Raw genomic sequence first — 10,374 nt, forward strand, 5'->3', positions numbered from 1 at the left:
AGATCTCCAAGCCTAAGCAGTGAGTCAGAGGACTCCCAAAAGGGAGCCCCAGTGAGCAGAGCAAGGGGGGGATCCGGGGGGACACCCCAGGAGGAAGGGAACAGAGGAGATTCAGAGAGCAGCAGCTGGAAGTCGGGACCCACGCTCATAACTGAGGGCGGCAGCAGCTGGAAGTCGGGACCCACGCTCAAGACTGAGAGCAGCAGGGAGGAAGGTAGCCAGGCATCGGGTTCCGGAGGCTGTCAGCAGGAGGGAGGGCACGAGTCAGGGGTGGTCACGCCCTCCTCAGAGAGCGAGGCAACGGTTAAGAGGAAAGTAGAGAGTTGGGCGCGCGCGCCAAGTTCAAATGCAGCGGAAGCTGGAGCAGTAAGCAGCCCGGAGAGTGAGCCAGGTCCTAAAGCCCGCCGCAAGGAGGCAGAAGGATCAGGGGGGTCAGCGTCAGAGGAGAGTAGAAGGGAGGAGGCCCAGGGGGGCAGAAGGACCCAGAGACGTAGGGAGAGGCGAAGGAGGTGGAGCAAGGCTAGGGTATTAAGCTGGTGTGCAAGAGGCGGGGACTCAGACGGGTCTTCGCCGACCTAGGGCAGAAGGTGTAGAGCTGCACGCTGCAGTTCGGAAATGAAACCTGTAACTTAATAAAGACTCTTATAAAGTGAACGCTGGCGGACTTGGTCCTATGTGAGCTGGGACTGGGTGGCAGCTCTGACAGTAAGACCCGTCTCTTAAAAGCTTCGGACACCTGATATCTCGCAGCGGAGAGAGAGGCAGCTGGAGGAGGGGATCGGTGTTTGGGAGCAAGCTCACGACGGTTAGCAGAGATGACGGAAGCAGAGAAAGTTGCAGCGCTGCAACAGGCAGTTACCCAATTGAACGCGGAGGTACTGGCATCCAAGAAGAGGGAGGAGGATGCGGCAGCCGCCTACAGAGATCTCCACGCCAGGTTTGAAGCATGGGTTAAACACGGGCAGCCAGGACCCAGACCGGAGGGGGTTGGGTTGGCACGGAGAGCAGGAGGGCTTGTGGCTCACTTCGATGGGAATTTACAACAGTACCCCAATTTTCGAGCAGACGTAATGTGCGCACTGCAACTGCTGGCAAAAGACTTTAGAGATGAGGAAGAGAAAGTGGGGTTCATACTATCCCATTTGCATGGGGATGCTAAAGCGTGGCTACGCAATTTGTGGAGGGATAAAGATCCGGCGCTTCAGAATGCAGATGCCTTTATCAAAGCGATGGATGCGTGTTTTTTGTCTACTATTGATGTGGATCTTGCCCGACGGGAGATTCATGGACTGAAACAAGGGAGGGCAAGCGTCCGGCAGTACCACGCCCGCTTTTTTGCGCTGGTCAGTGCCTTAGAGTGGGACCGGGATTCGCCCCCTGTCAGAGACCTGTTCTGGGAGGGTCTAAGCTCAGCGGTCAAGGATGAAATTGCAAGGGGGGAGAGGCCCCGAAGCACGCAGGAGGTGGTCCAAAGGGCGCTGACTGTGGGGGTGAGGCTGGAAGAACGTCCCTGGTGCAGAGATGAAGGACGTGGAGGGCGCGAAGCAGCGAGAAGTTTCTCTTTCGTTCCAAGAGAAGCAGCGCGTGCGCAATCCACACCTCCGCCAGGAGGGGGAGGGGAACCGATGGAGGTTGGAGGTGCAAGGGCTCAGTCAGCAGCCAGAGCCCAAGCACCGACAGCAGTGAAAGCGAAGCCTCCTAGAGGGAACAGGAAGTGTTACATCTGCGAGGATCCAGGCCATTTGGCGAAAGAGTGTCCCCGGAGGCTCCACAAGCACACTGCAGCCTCGGCAATGGTGACTGCAGCAACACAGCAAGGAGAACCACAGCAGGGAAACGACGATGTCTGGCTGGAGACAGAGGCACTGGGGCCCAGCCAGACGCATCAGTGAAGCAGTCCCCAGCGATCTTGCAACCCACGGACCCCCTCCCACCCAAACCAGTAGTGCAGCTCACAGCATCTCTCCAGCTACCCGATGGCGTCACTATCGAAGTGCCGCTTTCTGTGGATTCTGGAAGCAACGCAGACTTTATAGCGCAGGATTTTGTGGAGCAGCACGCTATACAGCTACTGCCTGCCACTCTGCCCCTGCAAGTCGTCACAGTGGATGGCAGAGAGTTGCTAGGGGGGCAGGTGGTGAAGCAAACGCCACCGATGGTGATGCGCCTTGGCAACCACAGGGAAGTCATCAGTTTTAATGTCACCCAACTGTCGGACACGCCCATTGTGTTGGGCATGAGTTGGCTGGACAGGCACAGTCCGACACTGGCTTGGTACCAGAGACAGCTGATCTTCGGCTCCTCTTATTGCGCAGAACACTGCATCCTGCCCAGACAGGAGGGAGAGGAGGAGGAATCACAACTGCAGTTGGGAACGTTGCAAGCAGTCCCCCACAAATACGCAGACTTTCTGGAGGTCTTCTGCGAGAAAGAGGCTGACAAGCTACCCCCGCACAGGCAATATGACTGCAAGATTGACCTCCTACCAGGGGCGACGCTGCCGAAAGGGAAGCTGTATTCCATGTCTGAGGACGAATTACAGGAACTCAAACAGTTCATAGATCACAATTTGCAGCGCGGTTTCATCCGGGAGTCCAGGGCAGTAGGGGGCAGTCCTGTTTTCTTCGTGAAGAAGAAGGACACGCCCCAGAAAAGACTGGTGGTGGATTTTCGCCTCTTAAACAAGATGACCAAGCCTTCTGATTTCCCCATGCCCAGGATTGACGACCTGCTAGCGACGGTGCGCAAGGGACGCGTGTTCACCAAGTTGGACCTGCGAGGTGCGTACAATCTCATCCGCATGAGGGAGGGCGATGAGTGGAAGACAGCCATGTTCACGCCTCTGGGCACCTACGAATACAGAGTGATGCCGTTTGGATTGCAAAACGGTTCTCACTGTTTCCAAGCTTTCATGCATCATGTGTTGGCGGGACTCCTTTACAAGAAGTGCGTCTGCTTTCTGGATGACATCCTGATATTCTCCGACTCGCAGCAAGCCCATGACCAAGATGTTCGGGAGGTGCTGAAGAGGCTGCAGCAGCATAGACTGTACGCCAAACTGGAGAAGTGCCAGTTCGACACGACGGAGGTGGATTTCTTGGGTTACAAGTTGTCGGACAAGGGGCTAGCCATGGACAGCGCCAAGGTTCGTGCGGTGTTGGATTGGAAGAGCCCGCGCAATCGGAAGGAGGTCCAGCGGTTTGTCGGCTTCGCCAACTTCTATCGCAAGTTTATCAAGGGGTTCGCGATGCAGACGGCGGCCATTACGGACACGCTAAGCTCCAAGAAAAAGAAATTCATCTGGACGGAGCAGGCGGAGCAGTCCTTTCAGGCACTCAAGCGTCTCTTCGCGTCGGAAGAGCAACTGCTGCATATCGACCCCAGCAAACCGATGCGGGTAGAGACAGACGCGTCCGATAGAGCAGTGGGAGCTGTCCTGCTGCAAAGGGACCCACAGGGGGTCTGGAGGCCGGGAGCGTTCTACTCCAGAAAGCTCAGCAAGTCGGAGCAGAACTACACCATCTGGGACAGGGAGTTGCTGGCCATTCATGCAGCTTTCAAGGCGTGGAGGCACTTCCTGATCGGCGCCAAGCACACGGTGCAGGTCTGCACGGATCACAAGAATCTGGAGCACTGGCGCACGGCTCAGTTCCTGAACCAGAGGCAGATACGTTGGGCGGAGTTCTTTGCTGACTTCAATTTCCGAATAGAGTACGTCCCAGGCGACACCAACGTCATGGCGGATGCACTGTCCCGCAAACCGCAATACCTCGAAGAGGCGACGCCAGCGGCAGCCATGCACATCTTCGCGCCAACAGCGTGGGCGTGCGCTTCAGCCACAGTAGACCTGGATGCGGTGCGGCGGGCGTTGCAGGACGACTCCTTCGCGCGGGCGAAGATGGCAGAGGTGCACAAGGGCACGGCGAAGGGCGACGAGTTCCAGATACGAGACGGCTTGCTCTTACGTAAAGGGGCCATCTACGTGCCGGGAGACGAACTTCGCGCCAGGGTACTGCAGCAGCTGCACGACGCACCCACGGCCGGGCACTTTGGCACGGAAAAAACGGTGGAATTAGTCGCAAGGGACTTTTGGTGGCCCAGACTGAGAGGGGAAGTCGCGGACTACGTTGCGAGGTGCGACACCTGCCAGAGGGCCAAACCGGTGCACAAACCACCGGCGGGACTGCTGGAACCGCTGCAAACGCCGTTTGAACCGTGGGAGAGAGTGGCCCTGGACTTTGTTACGGATCTACCCAGCTCGAGAGGCAAGACAGCTGTACTAGTGGTGGTGGACTTGTTCACCAAGATGGCACATTTCATTCCGTGTGCGAAGGTGGCCACGGCGGAACAAACCGCCAAACTGTTCATAGATCACGTGTTCAAAGTGCATGGTCTGCCGCGGTCTATCCTGTCCGACCGCGGGCGCCAGTTCGTCTCGAATTTCTGGAAGAAGCTGATGAGTTTTCTAAATGTCAAGGTCGATCTGGCATCAGCAAGACACCCGCAGACCAACGGGCAAGCAGAGAGGGTCAATGCCATCATGCAGCAGTACCTGAGATGCTATGCCAATCAACAACCTGCGACCTGGGTGGATTACCTGCCGCTCGCCGAGTTCGCTTACAACAACACGAAGCACGTGTCCACAGGGGTGACGCCGTTCTTCGCCAACAATGGGAGGAATCCCAGAACCTTCCCGGGACGGGAGAGAGTGGGGGACGGAGAACCACAGACGGCGGACGCGTTCGCGTCAGAGTTGCAGGCGGTACACGATCAACTCAGACGGCAGCTGGAGCTAGCTAAGCACGCCTACAAGGTGCAAGCTGACAAGCACAGGCGGGTTGGCGAAGAGATCCAAGTGGGAGACTGGGTCTGGTTGGCAGCCCACGCAGTGCCGACCAGGTCACTAGCCAAGAAGAAGTTGGGGCACAAGCAAATTGGTCCGTACCAAGTCGAAGCACAGATCAACCCGGTAGCCTTCCGACTGGCGCTGCCGGAGGGTTCCAGAATGCATCCGGTGTTCCACAGGTCGGTGCTCACTCCCTACAAGGCACCTCACAGATTCCAGGAGCCAGGGACGGCACCGAGTCCGTTCCGGGAGCGGACGGAGACGCGAGGGGTGACGCAGCAAGACCCCATCAACGAGGTCACGGAGATTTTGGACTCCAGATGGGGAGAAGAGGGAGTCGAATACCTCCTAGCCAGAGAGGGCACCCGGGCCAGCGCCAATAGCTGGGTGCCAGACTACGCTTTGGAGGAACCCCTGCTCAAGGACGAGTTTCATGCCCTTTTCCCACACAGACCCATGCCAGCGAGCTTCTTCGACGACTGGCTGTTCACGCCCACACTTTCTTCCAGCACGTTCCATGGATTCGACTCGGACGGGGAACCCGCACTGAGCACCCGTTCCCCAGAAGGATCGCCGGCGGGTTCGGCGTCAGACACCTCGTATTGGTGGGACGATCGACCGGAGGAGCAATGGCGCCGGAAGTGGCTGGAGATGCCAGGTCGAGCGACCGACGCAGAGACTGACATGGACGTGTTCGGGGAGGACCTTGGGTTCGAGCACGGCGGTACAGAGATGGAAGCGGAACAGGTCAACGTCGGCGACCGCGAGGAGGAAGACTCGGAGGTCTTCAGTTGGCGGCCAACCACGGGGAGCGAACTGTATCCGGCATTCCCTCCCGTGATGATGGAGCACCCAGCACCCACACCTGAAAGCGGGGAGGGGGGAAGGGGGGGCTTCGAGGGGGGGATGGATGTCAGGGGTTCAGGAGCAGAGACGCAGAGAAGGGAGGAAGCAGAGAGCGAGGGGGAGGAATCCGAAGGGAAAATGAGTGATGATGACGACCCGAGATCTCCAAGCCTAAGCAGTGAGTCAGAGGACTCCCAAAAGGGAGCCCCAGTGAGCAGAGCAAGGGGGGGATCCGGGGGGACACCCCAGGAGGAAGGGAACAGAGGAGATTCAGAGAGCAGCAGCTGGAAGTCGGGACCCACGCTCATAACTGAGGGCGGCAGCAGCTGGAAGTCGGGACCCACGCTCAAGACTGAGAGCAGCAGGGAGGAAGGTAGCCAGGCATCGGGTTCCGGAGGCTGTCAGCAGGAGGGAGGGCACGAGTCAGGGGTGGTCACGCCCTCCTCAGAGAGCGAGGCAACGGTTAAGAGGAAAGTAGAGAGTTGGGCGCACGCGCCAAGTTCAAATGCAGCGGAAGCTGGAGCAGTAAGCAGCCCGGAGAGTGAGCCAGGTCCTAAAGCCCGCCGCAAGGAGGCAGAAGGATCAGGGGGGTCAGCGTCAGAGGAGAGTAGAAGGGAGGAGGCCCAGGGGGGCAGAAGGACCCAGAGACGTAGGGAGAGGCGAAGGAGGTGGAGCAAGGCTAGGGTATTAAGCTGGTGTGCAAGAGGCGGGGACTCAGACGGGTCTTCGCCGACCTAGGGCAGAAGGTGTAGAGCTGCACGCTGCAGTTCGGAAATGAAACCTGTAACTTAATAAAGACTCTTATAAAGTGAACGCTGGCGGACTTGGTCCTATGTGAGCTGGGACTGGGTGGCAGCTCTGACAATAACGATAATGATATATGATGAGATGAAAAAAAATGTTTAAAAACCTTTTCCCAAATACCCATTTCTTTTGGGAATGGTACATATTTGGGACGCTTGTGGTGCTGTGGGTTAAACCACAGAGCCTAGGACTTGCTGATCAAAAGGTCGGTGGTTCGAATCCCCACGACGGGGTGAGCTCCCGTTACTCGGTCACTGCTCCTGCCAACCTAGCAGTTCAAAAGCACATCAAAGTGCAAGTAAATAGGTACCACTCTGGCGGGAAGGTAAACGGCATTTCCGTGCACTGCTCTGGTTCACCAGAAGCGGCTTAGTCATGCTGGCCACATGACTTGAAAGCTGTACGCCGGCTCCCTCGGCCAATAAAGCGAGTTGAGTGCCGCAATGCCAGAGTCGGCCACGACTGGACCTAATGGTCAGGGATCCCTCTACCTTTACATATTTATGTATGCTACTACAGCAGCTAGGATTTTGTTAGCTCAGAAATGGCAGGTGAGTGAGGTCCCAAATAAGGAGGGTTGGCAATTAAAAGTGATGGAATATGCAGTTAGCTGGTCTAACAAGTAAAATAAGAGAACAAGAACAGGTATACAAAGTGGAATGGAATTTTTTGTGTAGTATCTGGAAAACAACTGTAAACATGTGAACAAGTTAGTAGGATTGAGGTAAATTCAATAGTGTAACACATAACAAAGGAATAATAAAGGAATAAGGGAGTTAAATAGATATATGAGAATATGTGGGGTAGGTGGGAAAATTAAAGGAACCACGGAAGGGGAAGATGGGAAGTCGTAGATGACTGGTTGGTTTTAAAGAGACCTGGTGTTCATCTCTATGGATGTGGGTGATCTGACACTAAGTAAAAGCGAAACAAAAGAAGTGTCATGGTCAGATCACTTCCTGGTGCAACTGGACTTCTCCACAACCCTTCCCCTCTGCAGGGAGGTGGGACTGATTCGGATGGTCCGTCCCCGCCACTGAATGGATCCAATTGGCTTCCAGAGAGTAGTAGGGGAAGTTTGTTGATGGCCTTTCAGCTGATTTCCTGGTAGCCCGCTGGAATGCGGGGTTAACCAGGGCTATTGACTGTTTGGCTCCGAAGCGCCCTCTCTGATTTCATAAGGCCCAGACAGCCCCATGGTTTTCACCAAAGCTGAGGGCAATGAAACAAGTCATTGAGATGGCTAGAGAACCAGTGGCAGGAAACTCATTCTGAATCGGACCGGACATGGGTTAGAGCCTACCAAGTGGCGATAGTGACGGTGAAGAGGACCTTCTTCACCGCCTCTATTGCATCTGCAGAAAACAGCAGCAGGAGACTCTTTCAGGTGGTTCGCAATCTAAAAGCCACCTTCGCCATTGGTGCCTGGTAAGGACCCAAGATTCCGTCTAGTCAAGTTGCATGGGATCAATTCCAATCTGTTACCTCCCAGGATGTGGACAGGCTCTTGAACAACTGAAATCAACCACCTGTCTCTTTGATTCTTGCCTATCTGGACTCATAAAAATGAGCCGGCAAGGGCTGGGTAATGGGCTCTGTGGGGCGGTGAATCCTTCCCTCTGTGAGCAAGCCTTCCCAGACCCACTGAAAGAGGCGGTTATTACGTAAACAGCTTCTTAAAAAACCATCTTTTGATTCGGCTAATATGGCCAACTATCACCCAGTTTAAAATCTTCCATTCTTGGGCAGGGTGATTGAGTGGGTGGCTGCTGAGCAACTCCAGGCATGCCCCCATCGTTTAGCCCAGACACTGAGGTCCACTGAGGGTCTTCTGGCGGCTCCCTCTGCAGGGTAGGGCTCAAACCCATGGCTTCAAGTTACAAGACAGGAGATTACAACTCAACACCAGGAAGAACTTTCTGACAGTAAGAGCTGTTTGACAGTGAAATGGATTCCTTCAGAAGGTGGAGGACTCTCCTTCCTTGGAGGCTTTTAAGCAGAGGTTGGATGGTCATGTCATGGGTGCTTTAGTTGAGTTTCCTGCATTGCAGGGGGCTGAACTAGATGACCCTTGGGGTCCCTTCCAACTCTTATGATTCCACGTTGCTTCTCACTTGCCTTTTTTCTATACCGGTAAGTTCCAAACGCTGCAGCCTTTGTTCATAGGGGTGTCACTCTATTCCCCCCACTTAATCATTTGGGTTGCCCTTTCTGAACCTTTTCCAGCCCAACAATATCCTTTTACGTGCTCACTTCAGCAGCACATATACTAAAATTGGAACGATACAGAGAAGATTAGCAGAGCCCCTGCGCAAGGATGACACGCAAATTTGTGAAGCGTTCCATTTTTTTAAATAAAAAAAATCCTTTTACGAGGCGAGGGGAGAGGCTGGGGAAACCCAGCAAGATGGGCAAGGTATAAATAATAAAATTATCACTATTATTATTATTATTATTATTATTATTATAGGTTTTGATCTGATGGGCCAGAGATATCGGCCATACAATCCAGTTGGAACAATGGGAGAATTTATGGAGACACAACATTAAATTTACAGCATGCTCCATAATTAGAGAAAACTTAATGAAAATGATATACCAATGGTATTTAACCCCGGTTAAACTGGCTAGAATATATAAATCAAAAACCAGTGTGTGTTGGAGATGCAAAAAGGACATCAGAACAATGTATCATATGTGGTAGGAATGTGTATGTGGGAAAATGATTGCTTGTACATAAGAGCATGAGCAGAGTTCTTATTATTGCAGAGTGATTTTACGGCACGAGATATTGTTAAGAGCATGATGAGCGCGTGAACACCTCATGCTGGACTAAATGATTGGCTCACGTAGCATAACACTCTCTTTGTCTGTGGGCAAAGGCAAGGTTACATTCTTGTGATTGTTACTTTTGGGTAAGAGGCGCACAACAAGCGCTGTGCTGGAGGAGAGCGGATGAATTATTTTCACTGGACACAATAAAACATTGCACGGCTAAGGCCAAAGCTTTTTCTTCAAGTCATCTTGGTGTGAGACTGATTATTTCGGATGTCGAGCAGGTTCTCGACATGTGTACATATTTAAAAAATTTGGACCACCATACAAGAGGAACTTTAAAAAATGCTTAAAGGACCGTGCAATAACTGTAAAAACCTGTAGCGTTCCTCTTGGGAATAACAACAAATGACATTCCTGCAACCAAGAGAAAAGTATTCTTATATGCAACAGCTGCTGCCAGAATACTTATAGCAAAAAATTGGAAGGGGGAAAAATCCCATCTGTTTGAGAGTGGCAAGTCAAATTTTGTGAATATATAGTTTCGGCTAGCCTTACGGCAGCAATAAGAGGACAAACAGATCAAAAATTAATTGAAGAATGGGATTGTGCAAAGGAGTATATGAAAAAAACATTGTTCTGGGACAAATATATCAATATGCAATGAATAAAGTTTACAGGGTAGAAATATTGAGGAAATGGATGGAATGGATGGAAGTGGAATAAAAACAATGTAATATTTATAACACAATGAATAAAAGAAGTCAAACATGGGTGGAGGGAAGTCTATGTTTTTATGCATTTTTTGGTGTGTTCTTTTTATTTTATTTTATTTTATCTTTTTTGTAATGTGTTATTTTTCCTTTTTTGCTTGTTTTGTTTGTTTTTGTTACTGCAATTCAATAAAAGTATTTATTTAAAAATAAAAAAATATTATTATTAAAACAAAACAGTATTTTAAGTGTGGTCATTCTATAGATTTCTATTTTATAAATAAAACCCACGTATTCCTTACAGTTTATCAGCATCTGAGATCAGTTTTCCTCACAAAACTGTATGACTTAATTGGGCCAGCAATTTCTTACCTGCATATATTTGAAAAT

This window comes from Podarcis vaucheri (assembly GCF_965113315.1).
Source record: "Podarcis vaucheri genome assembly, chromosome: 6".
NCBI lineage: Eukaryota > Metazoa > Chordata > Lepidosauria > Squamata > Lacertidae > Podarcis > Podarcis vaucheri.